The sequence below is a fragment of the Aquarana catesbeiana genome, linkage group LG11, assembly GCF_042186555.1.
Source record: "Aquarana catesbeiana isolate 2022-GZ linkage group LG11, ASM4218655v1, whole genome shotgun sequence".
Classification (NCBI taxonomy): domain Eukaryota; kingdom Metazoa; phylum Chordata; class Amphibia; order Anura; family Ranidae; genus Aquarana; species Aquarana catesbeiana.
Window position 1 is genome coordinate 48,015,597 of NC_133334.1, and position 15,838 is coordinate 48,031,434.

At 46.0% G+C, this 15,838-nt stretch overlaps 1 protein-coding gene across 2 annotated transcripts in view; it reads left to right on the forward strand.

Moving 5' to 3' along the window:
* Positions 1 to 15,838, forward strand: part of LARGE2 (LARGE xylosyl- and glucuronyltransferase 2) — a 101,097-nt gene that overhangs the window by 32,759 nt on the left and 52,500 nt on the right. The window contains exon 1 of one of the 2 annotated variants that reach the window (XM_073604267.1): positions 12,491 to 12,650. The exons of the other annotated variant lie outside the window; for it this stretch is intronic. The gene's annotated coding sequence lies outside the window, so the exon portion shown is untranslated. Of the gene's footprint in view, positions 1 to 12,490; positions 12,651 to 15,838 lie in introns of those variants that run through there. 2 annotated transcript variants of the gene reach the window in all.

Sequence of the window (15,838 nt, forward strand, 5' to 3'; positions counted from 1 at the left end):
ATTGAGTATAGAGACAGGAAGTGTGATTCTAAAGGATGATTATTATTATTATTATTATTATTATTATTATTATAAAAAAATAATAGCAGACATGTTATACTTACCTGCTCTGTGCTATGGTTTTGCACAGAGCAGCCTCGATCCTCTTCTTCTTGGCTCCCTCGCCGGTGCTTCTGGCAGCTCTTCTTTGACCAATGCCCCCAATAGAAAGCCTCTTGATATGGGGGCACTGGTGCATGCTCGTTTCCAAGCCCGGCTCTATGCGTCCATAAGAACCCCCACTCTTTCCTCCTCGGCTCGCTGGCTGTGATTGACAGCAGTGGGAGCCAATGGCTCCCACTGCAGTGTCTTAGCCAATGAGGAGAAAGAGACCAGGGACAGCCGAGGCTCCCATGCACATCGCTGGATCAAGAGGGGGGGCCCAGGTGAGTATTAGGGGGCTATGGTGGGGGCAGCACATAGCTTTTTCTATTCATTATGTTAAAAAAAAACCTTCAGCCTTTTAGAACCACTTTAAAGAAGAATCCTGGTATGAATATTTTATACTTAGTAACATTGGTACAGCTTAGACCAACGTAACTATGCATGTGCCATACCTGGCCGATGCCCCTGGAAGCTGAAAACCAATGAAGTAGACACCGCTCCTATAGTGATCTCCATTTATTTGCTGGTCCCCTGCTGAGCAGCCTAATGCATTCTGAACACAGGAGGTCAGTCGTTCAGCACGGGTGCCATTCAGAGAATGTTTTACAATTTCCCTTTATTGGACGAAGTGTAGAGGGGATGTGGGGACTTCACTCTCTCCATCTTATCCAATAGACCGTGAATCTCCCTAATGGGGACACAGCCTGATAGGAGTTCTAATGCCTTAAGAAAAAGGAGAAAAGTTGGGACTTTATATGAGGCGGTGACCTGGTAAGGCCAATTGCCTCCATCCCTATCTATATGTTAAAAAAGAGGGGAAAGGGGATTGGGGCTTTGTATGAAGCACGTAAGTGTAAAGAATTCAGTTTATTATATAAATTAACATACAAACACATAATCACGAGTAAGTGTATATCCAATACAATTATAATAACTGGTACAATTCATAAGAATGTATATCTATACATACAATATAGATGGGTTGCCATATGATTATAAACGATTAATATAAAAAATTATGCATACTAACAGATATCAATTGAATCATAGGGACACAGCATATAATATCTCTATGCATTTAGTGGATTGAGCCACTGTTCAGGCGCATGCAGGTGAGTTCAATTAAAAAAAATATAATAGGAGTTGCTGTATGGTCTGATCCCACCCAGGGAAAAAAGAAAAATTATAAAAAATAAAAAAAAACTCACTCTCTACCATACTTACAAGGTTATATAAAAATAATAAAATAATAAATAATAATAAAAATAATAATTATAGTAATAATAAAAATAATAAAAGTGTGGCACTGTAGATCTTTTTTTTTTTTTTTTTTTTGAGTTCTAATGCCTCTCCTTCACTTAAAAAAAAAAAAAAAAGTACTTTAGTTCCACTTTAAGCTTCAGTGGTTTTGGGTGGAGGTCTTGGTTTGGGCACACCTGCTGGGTCAGTGGTTTTGGGTGGAGGTCTTGGTTTGGGCACACCTGCTGGGCATAGCAGGAGAACATTACATCCAAATAGATGTCAATATTGGCAGCAGCTGCGGAGAAGGCCGATGACGTCCAGTCCGGGCTGTAGGAGGCACAGTATGAATGATCTGTTAGATGCCATTCCAGCACCGAGCCGTCCGTCTGCTGAGAGGGAGAGTTAAGTGGATGAATCATTGTCCCCTCAGCCCAGCAATAATTAGGTGGCCTTGGGGGTGTTTATTCTCCTTAATGGGCTTGTGGTGACAGAGGGATTGTGTGTCCTGGGGCTAGAACACTGACCGCCTTTCTCTTTATATGGTGTCACTTTTCGGAGAGCGCTCTGTAGAATGCAGCTGTCACTATGAGACCTGAAAAAGAGGACCTGCCTTTCCACACTGGTATCTGCTCCACTGTAATCTATTATTATTTTTTTATTTTTTTTTTACAGCACCCACCATAGTACTCACAATGGATGTATTGTAAAGTCCTAAGGCAGGCCAAAGACGGTGCAAATTTCTTTTCTGCCACCACGATTCCCCACAAACAGTGCTGATGGAGGAATCCCTCCTGCCGAGCACTTGTGTGCTCCCGGTTGGGGGAAGCCGTCTCCACCGGGAGAAGACCGTGATCATTCCTAACGGCCATACCAGCCGCTAGCGATAATCGCAAGTGAATCTTGCATGCTGGTTGTACCCAAGTCAATCGATCTATCAACTTGGTAAATTTAGCCTGCCCATACGTTGTGCAAATCTCAGCTGGTTCGTGCTGAACCAGTCGAGATTTGAAATGTCTATGGCCCGCCATAGATGGATCAAAATTGGCCAGTACAGCAAGGATCAGCCTAATTTCAATCCATCTATAGGTAGGCTCTCAATAGACTTCTTTACAACCAGCCTGTCGGGTGTTTTTTTTTTTTTTTTTTTCCACTTGATTGGTGCCACTGGCTATAGCCGGCAACACTTAGACTCCTTTCACACTGGGGCGTTTTTCAGGCGCTTTAGCGCCAATAATAGCGCCTGAAAAATGCCCCATCTGCAGTCCCAGTGTGAAAGCTCGAGTGCTTTCCCGCTGGAGTGGTGCGCTTGCAGGACGTTAGAAAAAGTCCTGCAAGCAGCATTTTTGGGGCGGTGGAGGAGCAGTGTATACACCGTTCCTCCACAGCCCCTGCCTATTGGAATGCATGGGCAGCGCTGCTGAAGCGCCTGCAAATCGCTTCAGGAGTGGCGCTACACGGGCACTTTTAAACCCTTCTAGGGGGTTAAAAGCACCCCGCTCCTGCCCGAATAGCCCTTTCACACTGGGGCGGTAAAACGAACGTAGTTTTAGCGGCGCTTTACCGCTACCGCCCCAGTGTGAAAGGGCCCTTCTCGTTGTAAACTGACAGTGGGAAACTCTCACCAATGTCCGAATACAATATATACCTCCCGTGGTGTTCCCACTACTCCTCTTGCATTTTCCTTTTATAGAATTAGTTTGGAAATCCAACAGTGATGTCTGTTGTGACCTGTGAGGTGTGTAGATCTGGAAACTTGGCTAATGATTTTTCCCTTTTAGTATATACCAGAAATGAAGTATCAGTTTTAGGCAGATTGACCCCTTAACCTCCCTGGCGGTATGATTATGTCAGATTTTTGCATCTCAAAGCGGTACAATTGTTTTGCATAGAAATTTGGTGTTTTATGTTTTTAGGCCTGTAATTCTTAGTAATAACACACTTAAATCTGTCCAAACAAGAGTCTCTAGTAGACATCTTGGGTATGGTAAAGTTTGAAACACTAAATCATAAATTATAATAAATAACTATAAATAATTATAAAAAATAATGTAATAAAATAAATTTCCCCACGTTTCACTATCGCTCAATTCTGCAAGTGTTCTAATTTACTATCGCTGTTTTCTAGCTGGTCTAAAGCCACTTTTGATGTAAAGGGACGCTTTTTGGTTGCTATGGACAATCTCCAGTTTCCAGGCAGAAAGAACAGTATATATAATATAAAAGTGCATGCAGGGCACTGGACAAAGCATTGGGGACAAAGGGGATGTGAAATTATTTCATAATGTAATGCAGTCTGTGAGATTACAGTGTACTGTATGTGTTATGAATTTCTTAATTTTTGAATTTGCCGCTGGGCTCCGCCCCCCATGCGTCGCTCGCAGAGGACGAGGCCCGGCACACAGAGGCATTGGGCAGAGGACAGAGCCTGCAGATACAGCGGGGGACATCTCAGGATCCTGGTGCAGGTTACTTATCTTGTCCTGAGACGTAATCCCGAGTGTGGCTCGGGGTTATCGCTAATGGTACTGAAATTTAACCCCGAGCCACACTCGGGAATACCGTCAGGGAGGTTAAGGTAAAAAACGTATTCAGTTTAGAACCACTTTAAAGCAGAGCTCCACCTTAAAAAAATTATTAAAAGCCAGCAGCTATAAATACTGCAGCTGCTGACTTTTAATAAATGGACACTTACCCGTCCCAGGGTCCACGCTGTCGGAAGCCGATCGATCTCTCTGCTGCCCCCACCGCCATCCTCAGTCAGGGAATCAGGAAGTGAAGCGTTGCGGCTTCACTGCCCGGTTCCCTACTGCACATGCGTGAGTCATTTCCCAGAACACAAGGGGGGGGGGGTTATCTGCGGCTATCTATGCCTGGAAGTGGGTGCAGATACCTGTATTGGACAGGTATCTGCACCCCCCCTCCCCCTGAAAGGTGCCAATTGTGGCACCGGAGGGGGGGTGGGAGGGAATCCGATGAGCGGAAGTACCACTTTAAAGTGGATGTAAACCCAATTCATGAAATTTGACCTGGGCACATCTATCTGTAATGCTTGCTTCTCTCTCTAAAGCCTTAAGTCCTGTGTCTTTCTGCTGCTCCGTTCTTCTGTTATCAGTACGATAATGTCTGACAAGTTCTCTGACAACCAAGGTAAAACCAGGCTGAATTTTGTGTCGGGTGGGTGCTATAAATGAGCAGAGAGCTGGTCTATTCACATCACAGCTCTGCATTGTTTCTTCCTTTTTCTGCCTATGTGGAGGGGGGGGGGTTGTGCCTTTCCTCCAATCAGCTTTCTCAGTGTATGGCAAGAATCCACACCCACATGTGAATCGGGAAGAGAAAGTTCTATCAGGACGTGCACTTTATAAACCGTATATAAAGCTGAAGACAGCAGATATACATGCAAAAATGATGTAGGAAGATTTGTTTCATCTGTGTATCATCTGAGGCTGTTCACTTCATTGGGTATAGGAGAGGGTTTACATCCACTTTTAAAGGTTTACATTTGCTTTCACACAGTTATAGGATAATTTACAATGTTGTATATGTTTTGTGATGTCTCTCTTGCCTCTGTGGCTGCCACGTGAGCATTCCTTACATTCAGTACAAATGTGCTAGTTAAATCAGACATCACAGCACTAATATTTGTTTATATATATTCTATATTTTTTATGAAGTGTACATTCCTGCCGTGCTCGCTGCTCTCCTCCTCCGGCACCCCTTGGGGCTCCTCACAAGTACAAGTTTGTTGTCTGGCTCCTGTCCAGACTGTGGCCTCCAGAAGAAGCTGTCAGGAGGATGTTTGATGGGGTATCCTGTCCACACACGTAGATGCTACATTCCACCATCCTGCTCTGTGTATGCTTATTGCTTGTTACTTTAAAGGTAAAGTGAATTTTTGTGAATTTTAGCAGACAAACACAATGTTACCCCGGATTAAACATGGGAAGCAGCAAGGCAGTTGCTGATCTCCTGTATCCCCTGCTTGCTCACCGGTCTAAAGATAAACACGCGGACTGTTCATAGCCTACTTATTTCTGGATCATCTCACCCAGAACTTATATTTCAGTTATTAGATGGCGCCTGGCTTCTTGAATCACCATAGACTTTTATTATACTATAGGGACTGAGGTCTCTACACCTTAAAGCAGAACTCTAGTTTGTTTTTTTTTTTTTTTTTTGTTTTTTTAAGCGGAGCTAAACTCTGTGGCACTTGACAATCTTTTAGTGGTCTGGTGTCCTTTGCTGGCATAGATATCTTCTTCCCAGCTATCTCCAGGTGTGTCTTAAATGCCCAACGTGGAAAAATGTCACTCCCGCGCATGTGCAGTCATCCTGACTCACATCACTGTGCTGGAATGTACACTGAGCTGTGCTGGTACAACTCTGTGTACATTCCAAAGAAGCAAGGCTGTGGTCATCTTGGAGGTGTGTTTGGGGTCATTATCGTGTTGGAATACTGCCCTGCGGCCCAGTCTCCGAAGGGAGGGGATCATGCTCTTCTTCAGTATGTCCAGTACATGTTGGCATTCATGGTTCCCTCAATGAACTGTAGCTCCCCAGTGCCGGCAGCACTCATGCATCCCCAGACCATGACACTCCCACCACCATGCTTGACTGTAGGCAAGTCACACTTGTCTTTGTACTCCTCACCTGGTTGCCGCCACACGCCTGACACCATCTGAACCCAAAAAGTTTATCTTGGTCTCATCAGACCACAGGACATGGATTACTGGAACCATGTCCTTAGTCTGCTTGTCTTCAGCAAACTGTTTGCAGACTTTCTTGTGCATCATCTTTAGAAGAGGCTTCCTTCTGGGATGACAGCCATGCAGACCAATTTGATGCAGTGTGTGGCGTATGGTCTGAGCACTGACAGGCTGACCCCCCACCCCTTCAACCTCTGCAGCAATGCTGGCAGCACTCATACGTCTATTTCCCAAAGACAACCTCTGGATATGAGGCTGAGCATGTGCACTCAACTTCTTTGGTCGACCATGGCGAGGCCTGTTCTGAGTGGAACCTGTCCTGTTAAACCGCTGTATGGTCTTGGCCACTGTGCTGCAGCTCAGTTTCAGGGTCTTGGCAATCTTCTTATAGCCTAGGCCATCTTTATGTTGAGAAACCATTCTTTTTTTCAGATCCTCAGAGTTCTTTGCCATGGGGTGCCATGTTGAACTTCCAGTGACCAGTATGTGAGATTGAGAGAGATGACACCAAATTTAACACACCTGCTCCCCATTCATACCTGAGACCTTGTAACACTAACGAGTCACATGACACGGGGAGGGAAAATGGCTAATTGGACCCAATTTGGACATTTTCACTTAAGGGTGTACTCACTTTTGTTGCCAGCGGTTTAGACATTAATGGCTGTGTTGAGTTATTTCGAGGGGACAGCAAATTTACACTGTTATACAAGCTGTACACTCACTACTTTACATTGTAGCAAAGTGTCATTTCTTCAGTGTTGTCACATGAAAAGATAGAATAAAATATTCACAAAAATGTGAGGGGTGTACTCACTTGTGTGAGATATTGTATGTGTGCATATGTATGTGTGTGTGTGTGTGTGTGTGTGTGTGTATATATATATATATATATATATATGTGTATATATATATATATATATATATATATATATATATATATATATATATAATTTATTAGTGTGTGTATATATTAATTATATTCTAGTAAGAGAGAATCTGATGCAACACTAAATTAATTGAACATGGAAGAGAAACATGTAAAACATGAGGCACATTGTATTTCCTCAGGTACATGTAATAATGCCTAAAAATGGGTACTGAAGACTGTTAAAAAAAAAAAAGTGTACCATTGTTCCATTGCCACACGGTGATTGGCCACAGGGTGGCATTGTGCTGTTGTAGTGTATGGATGATTAATTTCTTATAAGGAGGTCCGAATTGTATTATATGAAGGATAGCTGTGGTGGGGTGCACCTGTGTTTTGGTTGTCCTGTAACGTTTAGAAGTGCCACGTTTCTGGGACCTCAAAGTAAGTGGCTCCCTTGAAAGCCTAATAATTAAAGTGTGGTTGATTTATTATAACTGGAGAGTGCAAAATCTGGTGCAGCTCTGCATAAAAACCAATCGGCTTCCAGATTTTATTGTCAAAGCTTAAAATGGAGCTCCACACAAAAAGGGAAGCTGTACCTGTCCCCACTTCTGGGTGACCTCACCAAAGCGAGGTCCCCCGGATGTTTGCCCCCTCCACTTCTCCCCGCCGCCTGGCCATTGACAAAGCGCAGCGTGCTTTGCGCATGCGCAGTAGGGGGCTGGCTGTAAAGCCGCAAAGATTCACTGCCGGTTTCCCTCACAAGGAATAGTGACAGCCTGAGAGCTGATTGAAAATTTGGCTGGGGTGCTGACATTGCAGGATCCCTGGACAGGTAAGTGTCCTAATATTAAAAGCCAGCAGCTACAGTATGTGTACTACCATGCACAGTTGCACCAGATTTTGCACTCTGTTTTTAGTAAACCAATCCCGCTGTATCCAGACCCAAGAACAAAAATGTTGTATACCAGTCCTTGAATATGGTGGCTGCATTAGTTTTCTCACACACTGTACTCTCCATAGGTAGCCCACAACAGGAAATGGAAACCATGTAACTGATGACAGCTCACCAGATTTCTGGCAGGATTAATTCTTTTTTTTTTTTTTTTGCACTTATTGAACAGATGACACTTTCTTTGGTATATTAAATTGACTGGAAGGGACAAAAGAGATGTTTAGGTGCAGACTTGCATACACTTTAATTTTAAAAAGCATTCGGGAGTGGAGAAAGGAAACTGGAAACTTGTTGCAGCAAGCAAAGCGTTTTACTAGGGATTTCACCAACAGTACAAAGCTTGTTAATTACCCTCCAGTATGATTTGTGGAAATGATGAGAGTTCTGTGTAGCCTAGACACGTGGGACAATAATTGCCTGGCATGTTGTGCTGCCAGCTCATTTAGTGAACCTGTACTTTGCCCATTAAGGTATGTTTGATAGTTTGCTCTCCCCAGTGCTTTGTACTGATCTTCCTCTTGATCCCCACAAAACTCTTTACCTGCTAAGACCCGAAGAAAAATGCACTATTTCCAGTATAGACTAGACCACTTTCACACTGGGGCGGGTGGGCATTGGCGGTAAAGCGGCACTACTTTTAGTGCCGCTTTACCGTCATTTTAGTGGCGCTATTCGGCCGCTAGTGGGGTGGTTTTAACCCCCGCTAGCGGCCGAAAAAGGGTTAAAACCACCTACAAAGCGCCGCTGCAGGGGCGGTTTGGCAGCACTGTCCCATTGTTTTCAATAGGCAGGGGTGCTTTAGGAGCGGTGAATATACCGCTCCTGCAGTGCTGCAAAGATGCGGCTTACAGGACTTTTCTTATCGTCCTGCAAGCACACCATTCCAGTGTTTTAAGCCCTCGGGCTTACACACTGGAGAGACAGGAGAGGCGCTTTACAGGCGCTATGCAGGCCCTATTTTTAGCGCTGTAGTGCCTGTAAAGCACCTCAGTGTGACCGTAGCCTTAGAACGCTTTCCCTTTCCTATCACAATGCAGTGTTCTTTGCTTGAGTGGCCAATCGCCAGGCCTCAGAATCGTCACATGGGGATGTGGGGGGTACCTTTTTTAAAGTGTTACTAAACCCACAACAGTAAAATCAGTCTGTATATGTAGTAAAGTATGCTTGTTATACTGACTGTGGAACCTAACGGGTTAATCCTCTGCATTGTGTAAAAAAAGGCTGTTCGAGCTGGTCTTCTCTAATCGTCTCCTTCTTCCACTGACTCCAATATTTTTCCTAGTATTTCTAGAGTCAGGGGACAGGCTGCACATGCTCAGTTTGGTGTGCATTGCTAGAAGGGGTGTGTTTTCGTTTTTATTTTTTGTTTTGTCTTTGTTTTTTTTATTCCAGTCCAGACAGGGGGGTCCTGCATTCTCATAGGACAATTGTGGGAGAATGAAAACTCCTGCTACAAGCTCTAACCAGACACTCATAGAAGTCACAAGACTGATGAAAAATGGTATTTAGCAGCTTATATTTACTAAAATAAATTGTATTTCCATGTTCTGTGTACTGTGGAAAACCAGATATAGTGATAGCCGGGTTCTGGGTTTAGTAACACCTTTAAGCCTCATACAGATGGACGGAATATCTCAGTATTGGCCAGTTCGATAGAAATTGGCCGATATTTGGCCTGTGTTTACGGCCACTGGTCCAACAGAAGTCGGTCGAACATCTGGCTTCTGTTGAAGGGGCATGAATGGAAAAGGTCCGCCGATCGGCACCCTCAGCCAGTGGCAGGAGCGCTGACTGGTGTGCCCTGCTGGGGGGGCCGCCCCCCTGGCAGAACACAATAGCTTAGCACGGGGGATGGCTGTACTAACATCGCTCCTGAAGGTTTTTTTTTTTTCTTTCGAAAAAAAAACCTGCTATTGTGTACCAAGGCTTTAGGTCAGCCATACATTATACAGTTTTCTTGTACAATTTTTTTCCTTTAAGATTTACCAAAACCATATAATATGAGGTCAAATATAAACACTTTCAATTTGTATGCAGTCAGGCAGGCCCTCGCACTACATAGTTGATGGTAGATCTAAAGAAAATTGAAAAGTGTATCTAGAGCTTCAAGCGGGGAAGGGAGGTGCTCTCCTAATAGGGGAAAAATGGCCATGATCCCAGCATTGAGTGGTAGGTAAGTATGAGCATCGGAGGGTGTCTCCTGGCCAGTGTCCCGGTTACTTTGTCTTGGATGGGCAGAGCACTGGTTAATGTGGCACTTAATTGCAGTTCTATATGTCCCCACTCGGTCCAATCCACCATGAGATGCTCCAAAGTCTGACATGGTTTGTAGTATCTACACCCTGAACTTGGGCCACATGTTCATGCAACCTCTTATGCTTGCCACAGTCTGATTGTACAGCTCTCTTTAGCTCTACTAACAACTAGTGCAAGTGCCTGCTCAACTGCATACAAATTGTTTCTGTAGGTCCTCATATTACATGGTTTTGGTATATCTAAATAAAATTGTGCAGAGATGGGTATGGTCAGCTTTTCTCTTCCATTTCTCTGCTACTTGAAAAGCCAGACAAATGGATTGGAGGGTTCCTTTTAATGCCAGTCCTTCATCAGACTCTGTATACTGCTCCTTCCTGGAGTTCATGATGGATGCTACTGGGAAGAGCCAGGGAGAAGCATAGTCCTTGTATGGGATTGCTGATGAGCACCCTAGCACTAGAAGATCCCATCACACCAACATTCTGATCAGGTCCACCTGTCTGTTTTTCATTTGGACCCGATTGCCCCTTCATTCTCTATGGAGTGGCGGATGTAAACAGACTTGTGTCCGTTTACACCCACCTACCTTCAATCCAATCCGGCAAAAAGAAACGTAACTGGATCAGTTCCCCTCCGTCTGATTGGATTGGAGAGCAGTTGGGTGTAAACGGACAGGTGGTCTGTTTACATCCAACTGCCCATAGAGCAGAGTGGTCTCTATACGTGTGTGCTCTGCATAAGCGGGGCAGACACGGACCTGTCCGCCCACTCTGCTCAGTAGGGCATCAACGGACAGATCCCCTGCTGAGGAATAATGGATCTAGCCCGTGTGAAAGGTGTGTGTGTTTCTGACATTTGAAATGCACATCAAACCCAAGTGATCAGATTCCCATTGATGCATCAGGAATGACTGTTATAAGGCTGGCACCAGTGACGGGGGGGCACTATTCCTCCCGCTGGCACCAGTGACGGGGGGGCACTATTCCTCCCGCTGGCACCAGTGACGGGGGGGCACTATTCCTCCCGCTGGCACCAGTGACGGGGGGGCACTATTCCTCCCGCTGGCACCAATGATGGGGGGCACTATTCCTCCCGCTGGCACCAATGATGGGGGGGGCACTATTCCTCCCGCTGGCACCAATGATGGGGGGGGGGGCACTATTCCTCCCGCTGGCACCAATGACGGGGGCACTATTCCTCCCGCTGGCGCCAATGACGGGGGGGCACTATTCCTCCCGCTGGCGCCAATGACGGGGGGGCACTATTCCTCCCGCTGGCGCCAATGACGGGGGGGCACTATTCCTCCCGCTGGCGCCAATGACGGGGGGGCACTATTCCTCCCGCTGGCGCCAATGACGGGGGGGCACTATTCCTCCCGCTGGCGCCAATGACGGGGGGGCACTATTCCTCCCGCTGGCGCCAATGACGGGGGGCACTATTCCTCCCGCTGTTGCCAATGACGGGGGGCACTATTCCTCCCGCTGGCACCTATGACGGGGGCACTATTCCTCTACCCAATACTAAAGATACATTGTTTACTCCCACTAATGTTTGGACAATTTTTACTCCCAGTGGCTATAGTCCGGCCCCTCCAAAGTCTGAAGCACAGTAAACTGGCACTGTGTTAAAGTTTGGATATCTCCCCCCCCCCCCCCCCGCACAATTGAAGTGGAACCCTTCCCACTGAGACCTTGTATTCTACCAGCGCTGGCTCTCTGCTGTCGAAATACGCTGATCGGTGGCTGCAGCTGCTGATCGAGAAAATGTTTCCAACAAGCCTGTTCATCAGAAGTCGATCACTAGATCATTTTCTGCTGAGCAGGAATGTCCATACAACTGGTCCCTGCTGAACTAGACTAATTTTGATCATCCTATAGCCAGCTTATGTCTGTGCTTGACCCTCTTTGCTTGGTCTTGCATTCCTTCGGTTGCAGCTGGTCCTATTGAGATGCGTTTGCATTGCAGTCAAAGAAGGTCAAACAGGCTTTTGCGGCGCTTTGCATTATAAAATGTATTTGTTTCAGCAGATGGAAAAGGCAGCATTTGCAAACAACCCCCGTCTCTACATTCTACACTTAAAGGAAATGTATGTTGTTTTTGATCCTCCATTAATGGGAAGTTCTGATTCTTTATACAGCATGGCAGAGGTGACCTCTGGCAGATTTTTTTTCTCAGACTTCGTCCCAGACGACTTTAGACTGATAAAGCTGAGTGGATGTCATTCCTTGCTGAGTTGGGAGTAGGCTGTTGGCTGGGGGGGGGGGAGGGGGCTGTTCTATCTGCAGGTGTAGGAGGGGCAGGATTTTTTTTTTTTTTTTTTCTCTGTGTTCTTTGAAGCTGAGAACAAGCAGAAGGATACAATTACTGACCCCCTTCTGCTGCAAGACAAAAGTAAAAGTTTCCAGACTGTGATACATTGGGCTGATCCAACTTTTCCCAAGAAGGACCGTCCTGCACCCTGACTACAACTCCTAAGGTGAGCGCCCCCCAGGACTGACACTTGGACTTTGGGGACCCACGACTCTGCACATCTGTCTGTGTTGCACGCTCCTTTGTACAGTATGGGGTTAAGATTTGTATAGCGGATGATTTTGGCTGGCTTGAATGCCAGGAATGCAAAGCATCATTTGGGGGGCTGTTCTGGGTTCAGAGATGTCATGATTGCTTCCAGCCACAAAGAAAACTCAGCGTTTTGTTACATTGGAAACTTTTTTCTTTTTATGTGTCCTGTCTCTTTTTTTAGTTATTGCATTTCTGTGTCTGATTTTAGATTTTGACATGGGTGCTGTGTGACTCTCTGGCTATGGAGGAACTATTGTGTGCCAGGAAATTATTGTTCTTGTACAAGTGGAGACTAAACTTTTTGTAGTTGTAAATAGAATGGAAAAGAGAGAACGGTTAAACCTCCTGGTGTGTGTGTGTGTGTGTGTGTGTGTTGTTTTTTTTTTCCCCTTTTTATAGCTGTCCCTAGTGAAGAGATTCATCTCTATTTATTCTGGGGATCTCTGTCACCGAGAGAAAACATGAGTATTCATAAAGGGGGGAGATCTTCCAATATATGGGATGTCATGCGATTTGGAACTGTCAAGTCACACTGGTGTAAACTGGGGCTAAAACTGAAAAATGTGCATGCAAAAGATTGTTGAAAAAAAAGATGCAAAAAAATTGAGGCCTACAAATCCGGTGGGAGGTTATGGTGTGGGTTTTTTTTTTTTTTTTTAATGCAGATAAAAGCCATGAAGTCACCATTTTGTGTCTGGATAGCTTCAAGCTCAGCATACATGTTGCTATCTAAACCTCTAAACCCTTTTTTTTCTTTTTTAAAAAAGAAAAAAAAAAAAAAAAACCTCCTGATCCTTGTAAAATCACCTTCAGATTTACCACAACTATATTCTACATGAATGTGACTTTTATATGAGATACAGTATCTCACAAAAGTAAGTACACCCCTCACATTTTTGTAAATATTTTATTCTATCTTTTCATGTGACAACACTGAAGAAATGACACTTTGCTACAATGTAAAGTAGTGAGTGTACAGCTTGTATAACCGTGTCAATTTGCTGTCCCCTCAAAATAACTCAACACACAACCATTAATATCTAAACCGCTGGCAACAAAAGTGAGTACACCCCTAAGTGAAAATGTCCAAATTGGGCCCAATTAGCCATTTTCCCTCCCCAGTGTCATGTGACTCGTTAGTGTTACAAGGTCTCAGGTGTGAATGGGGAGCAGGTGTGTTAAATTTGGTGTGTTATCGCTCTCACTCTCTCATACTGGTCACTGGAAGTTCAACATGGCACCTCATGGCAAAGAACTCTCCCGAGGATCAAAAAAAAAAAAGTGTTCCTCTACATAAAGATGGCCTAGGCTACAAGAATGCCAAGATCCTGAAACTGAGCTGCAGCATGGTGGCCAAGATCATACATCGGTTTAACAAGACAGGTTCCACTCAGAGCAGGCCTCGTCATGGTTGACCAGAGAAGTTGAGTACACGTGCTCAGCGTTAAATCCAGAGGTTGTCTTTGGGAAATAGACGTATGAGTGCTGCCAGCATTGCTGCAGAGATTGAAGGGGTGGGGGGGTCAGCCTGTCAGTGCTCAGACCATACGCCGCACACTGCATCAAATCGGTCTGCATGGATGTCATCCCAGAAAGAAGACTCTTTTGAAGATGATGCACAAGAAAGCCCGCAAACAGTTTGCTGGACAAGCAGACTAAGGACATGGGTTACTGGAACCATGTCCTGTGGTCTGATGAGACCAGGATAAACGTTCAGATGGTGTCAAGCGTGTGTGGCGGCAACCAGGTGAGGAGTACAAAGACAAGTGTGTCTTGCCTACAGTCAAGCATGGTGGTAGTGGGAGTGTCATGGTCTGGGGCTGCATGAGTGCTGCCGGCACTGGGGAGCTACAGTTCATTGAGGGAATCATGAATGCCAACATGTACTGTGACATACAGAAGCTAAGGGTAAAGGTGATGGACTGGCCAAGCATGTCTCCAGACCTAAACCCTATTGAGCATCTGTGGGACATCCTCAAATGGAAGGTGGAGGAGCGCAAGGCCTCTAACATCCACCAGCTCCATGATGTCGTCATGGAGGAGTAGATGAGGACTCCAGTGTCAACCTGTGAAGCTCTGGTGAACTCCATGCCCAAGAGGGTTAAGGCAGTGCTGGAAAATAATGGCGGCCACATAAAATATTGACACTTTGGACCCAATTTTGGCGATTTCACTTAGGTGTGTACTCACTTTTGTTGCCAGCCGTTTAGACATTAACCACTTCCCGCCCGGCCCATAGCAGATGACGGCCGGGCGGTGGTTCAGTTATCCTGACTGGGCGTCATATGACGTCCAGCAGGATAACATGCCGCCGCACGCCCTAGGGGGCGCGCATCGTGGCGATCGGTGTGTCAGTCTGACACACCGCTACACCGATCTTGCTAAAGAGCCTCTGGCGGAGGCTCTTTACCACGTGATCAGCCGTGTCCAATCACGGCTGATCACGATGTCAATAGGAAGAGCTGTTGATCGGCTCTTCCTCACTCGCGTCTGACAGACGCGAGTAGAGGAGAGCCGATCGACGGCTCTCCTGGCAGGGGGGGTCAGCGCAGCCCCCCCTCAGATCACCACACTGGACCACCAGGGATCGCCACTAGGACCACCAGGGAAGGGGCAACATGTGGATGGCCAGGTATGTACCCCATTGCCATCCACGTGTGCCCAGTCAGTGCCCAATCTGTGCCCACAAATGGCAACAGATTGGCACCATTATGTTGCAGTGATGCCCAGCAATGCCACCCTTAGGGGCATCAGTGCAAACAATCAGTGTCATCAGTGCCACCCATCAGTGCCCATCTGTGCCAACTATCAGTGCCACCCATAACTACCCATCGGTGCCGCCTATGAGTGCCCATCGGTGCCGCCTGTGAGTGCCCATCGGTGCCGCCTATGAGTGCCCATCGGTGCCGCCTATGAGTGCCCATCGGTGCCGCCTATGAGTGCCCATCGGTGCCGCCTATGAGTGCCCATCGGTGCCGCCTATGAGTGCCCATCGGTGCCGCCTATGAGTGCCCATCGGTGCCGCCTATGAGTGCCCATCGGTGCCGCCTATGAGTGCCCATCGGTGCCGCATACCAGTGCAGCCGTACCGGTGCCCGTCAG